The sequence below is a fragment of the Ranitomeya variabilis genome, chromosome 2 (assembly GCF_051348905.1).
Source record: "Ranitomeya variabilis isolate aRanVar5 chromosome 2, aRanVar5.hap1, whole genome shotgun sequence".
Taxonomy (NCBI): Eukaryota; Metazoa; Chordata; class Amphibia; order Anura; family Dendrobatidae; genus Ranitomeya; species Ranitomeya variabilis.
This window is the reverse complement of record NC_135233.1, coordinates 789,887,724-789,892,064: the sequence shown is the minus strand read 5'-3', so window position 1 is coordinate 789,892,064 and position 4,341 is coordinate 789,887,724. Positions and strand designations below refer to the sequence as shown.

Sequence of the window (4,341 nt, the reverse complement as noted above, 5' to 3'; positions counted from 1 at the left end):
CACTGGGGGCAATGCTGGACACTGGGGCAGATTGCTGGACACACTGGGGGCAATGCTGGACACTGGGGGCAATGCTGGACACTGGGGCAGATTGCTGGACACACTGGGGGCAATGCTGGACACTGGGGCAGATTGCTGGACACACTGTGGGCAATGCTGGACACACTGGGGGCAATGCTGGACACTGGGGCAGATTTCTGGACACACTGGGGCAATGCTGGACACTGGGGCAGATTGCTGGACACACTGTGGGCAATGCTGGACACACTGGGGGCAATGCTGGACACTGGGGCAGATTGCTGGACACACTGGGGCAATGCTGGACACTGCGCCTGTGCAGCCGCCCTGCTTGTGAATCCCAGCCCCGAACTCTGCATAATGCATAACACACTGCGGGGCTGGGATTACCAAGGTGGGTGGCCGCACAGGCGCAGTCTGCAAGCCTGGCTGTGACGTCAGACGGCCAGAGCTCTCTGCGCCTGCACCAAACAGCGATACACAGCGCAGGCGCCGGATATCATGGGTAAACAGTGCTGAGGGGGCGGTGCCCGGCGTTGAGTGACAGCAATGGGGGGGGCGCCAAACTCGGAAACAGCCCCGGGCGGCAAAAGCTCTAGCTACGCCAGTGCCCTATTAGACACCAGGGGTCCTTTATCTGTCCCCTTGGCCCGCTTGTACTTTGCAGAAGCGGTTCTTGCTGTAGAATACTTGCACAGCTATGGTATGGTCCACAGAGACCTGAAGCCAGAGAAGTAAGTATCCCCTGTAGTATGATAAAGGAAGTTATAATTTATTATCAAATAGTCTACAAGATTAAAACCATCTTTTCTTTCACAGCCTCCTGATAACATCTGCTGGACACACTAAAGTTACTGATTTTGGCCTTTCAAAACTTGGTGTCATGATACCAAAAACCAACATCTACAAGCAATTAGCAGAGGAGATCAGCCGAGAGTTCCAGGACCATGAGGTGGGCATTACTTACAGAAACGCAGCTTGTTCTTTACTAATCTCATCACACTGTTTCTTCTCTGCATTCTTCATTTCTAGAGATCTTTGCCGCTGATATTTTATCTTCTGCCATTGTGTTTTTATGGTGAGAACTTGTCATAATAATGGAATGATCAATCTCATCTCTTTCTTCTGTTGGTTTCCAGGTCTACGGCACCCCACATTTTATAGCCACAGAGGTCATCCTGAAAAAAGGCTACGGAAGACCTGTTGACTGGTGGGCAATGGGGATCATACGACATCAATTCCTTGTGGGATCTGTACCATTTTATGGGAAAACCCTAACTGAGATTAAAAACAATATTGTTGGTGGTAAGTGGAATAATCCAATCGGAACAATCCAATCATTGCTTTGGTTGGTTACATTTGGTTACCTATTTCATTAGCTTTATCTTACAGTCCAATAAAGATGTTTCACTTTCTGTAATTTTCTATATAACAGGACACCTACGTTGGGATTGTAAACCCGTACCTCCCTTTGATGCTCGGTGCCTCATCACTGGACTGCTGAGAAAAAATCCTGAACAAAGACTTGGGACAGGTAACAATTTGCTTATTACACATAGGACATATCTCTCATGTCTATGAGAATCAGCACTTCTCTATCAGCTCATCCATTTCTAATTCTTCATGACTTTCAGTAAATTTCCTTCATGTTTGCTCGAAAACGTCATTAGTTCAGATTAAGTTAAACAGTTCAGATATGGAACAGTAACTGACAATATCCGCAACACTTTTGTTTTGTATTTTCCAGCAGGAACATCTGAAATCAAGAGTCATCCATTCCTGATTGGATTAGACTTTGACAACCTTCTAAGTCAAAAGCCGGAATATGTTCCTCAGGTTGCGTCAAATGTGGACACAAGCTTCTCTATCAGTAAGTAGAAGAAGACGTCATCTAGACTAAGCAGCTGTTTGTCTTGTCTACTATAGTTTGAAACAATCAATTCCCATTAATATTATGGATAAATGGTGACTGTGTTATATTGACAACCTGTAATAATACTTCATTACCTATGTCTTGTAGATCACTCTGATATAAACAAACATCTGGACTAAGAGGATGAGGAGGACAATGAGAGCTTTAACTACCAAAATTTTACATCTTCTTCTGAATGGCTTTCTAAAGTATGAGAACAACAAATACAAATAATGTAAAAAAATACATCTAAAAGTAAGAAAAAAAAACAAGTATTTCATATCTTCTTGTTGTCCGCATTTAGCTCTGTACCACCGCTACTAGGAGGATGAATAATAAGGATCCCAAGTCACCTGCAGAATTTACCCAAGCATCCTGCACAAATATCTTAGAAATGTGAGTAGACTATAGGGTCATTACTTGAAGCTCCAGGCTGATATATGTGCACAACTCCAAATATAGGACATAAAAACCATAATATCAATTACAGCATCCATTGCCCCATGATTAGCAGTCATTAGGCTTCAGAAATTGCTGATGGTAACATCCTATAACTGCAGCCAGTTATGCACTTTAGTGCTGCCCACACTGTAGGAGATGTAGTAATACATGCCAGTCATTCTTTGTAGTTGTTTTTCACTCTGCTCTATAAAAGGTAGATTTAAGCGGGAAACCTTCCCCACTATAACTCTCATATGTCCTAATAGGCCTTATAGTTGGTGTTAAACTACTGAGGCAACCCCTTTTATACTGCATTTACTTGTGATTTACACATTTTTCTTCCTCCAAATAGGCAGAAAGAATCTGTTCCTGCATCTATTAGAGATGATGCTATTACCAGTTTGCCATGCTCGTCCCCATCGTCAGGTATGTACATGTCTACAGCACTACAAATACAGCATTAACATATTTCCACATAAATTTTCTGTAATTGGTCTCTTATGCTGTCTATGTTTCATGGATCCCAGTTATGTTGCCCATAGACTCATACATTTTGCTAATTTCGTACAGTTTTCCCAGATTATCAGATCATTCATCTGGAGCAGATGTTATCTGTCAGTGATGGGATTGTCGCATGTTTGATGGCTGACAATGATAGCCGACTTCTGTATGATAACATTCCTTTGCTGTTTGTGCACAATAGTATCATGTAATAAGGCGTCTCTTTACTTACGTTATAGATACAAAGCAGATACTATAAGAATACATTGTTAATGACTTTTTTTTACATTCTGATCAGATATTCCAGTTCATGAGGACAGAAAATCTTCGATACCTTTGAGTCGAGCAAAACAAAACTCAGAAAATAAAGAAAAGGAGGAAAAGACACTAGGTAAGTTTGAGAATCAGTTCAATGTTGTGTGATGTCAATCAATGAGAAAAATTCATGTGGAGTCGAGAAGATATTATCTGTCAGTGATGGGATTGTCCGATGTATGATGGCTGACAGTGACCCCTGACCTCTGTATAGTAAGGTTCCTTTGCCATTCGGAAGCAGTGACCGCACAGTAGTATCATGTAATATGGAGTCCCGTCACTTACATTATATTTACTTCTCTTCTTACAGGTTCCCGCTTCCGCCGGATCTTATCATCCTGCCAGCGTCGGTTATTCAGGGCTGCTCACGCACTTGTATGTTGTTACTATTGCCCCAGCACCATCTAAAAGACTGGAAACGTCCACATCTAGTGCCCTGAAGTCCAGCAGATCCACCATCACTGCTGGACCTGTATAGAAGGATCTTCACCATCTACCTGTGGCCTTCTTCGGTTATATAGGCAGCTTCCGAGTCTTTCAGCCGCTGCACTATCTCATCATCTTCCTTCGCCGTCATCCTTTTGATATAAGAAATTGTGGAGGACAAGCACCCCCTTAAATAGGCTTTTAGGGTATCCCAAAACAGACCAAGATTTTGGGGTTCCGGGTGAGTTGAAATAAAACAATTCAGCTGGTCAACCGTCCTATCACTAGAGTCTATTAGTTTTAACCAGAAAGGATTCAACTTCCAGGACATATTTTATATGATTGGCCATATTTAAGTTTAAGGATAACTGGACTGTGGTCCGAAATCCCCCTATTGCCATGTTCAACACTATCCACCCACAGTGCCAAATTACTAGAACCAAATATATAGTCTATGCAAGATAAAGATCGCCTGGTGGACGAGTGGCAGGTATATTCTTTAGTCTCAGGGTGACGCACTCTCCATAAGTCCAGCCATCCACTACCACCCATAAACAGAGCCAATTGGGAGGGGGGCTGGGACAGGTGCTCCCCTGTTGTCGTGTCATCCAGTCTCAATCTGTCCCGGGAACCATCCATGACTAGGTTAAAATCTCCCATACAAATAACACTGGCGTCAGGATAATTTAAGGAGAAACCCAATGCCATGCGAAGGACCGAAGTGTTAG

At 43.1% G+C, this 4,341-nt stretch overlaps 1 long non-coding RNA gene across 1 annotated transcript; it reads left to right on the top strand.

Annotated features, from left to right (window-relative positions):
- Nucleotides 1-2,554: 2,554 nt before the first annotated feature.
- Nucleotides 2,555-3,613, top strand: LOC143809924 (uncharacterized). Its single transcript, XR_013222535.1, has 3 exons — nucleotides 2,555-2,797; nucleotides 3,171-3,263; nucleotides 3,498-3,613. It is a non-coding gene; the product is annotated as an uncharacterized LOC143809924 (long non-coding RNA).
- Nucleotides 3,614-4,341: the final 728 nt, after the last annotated feature.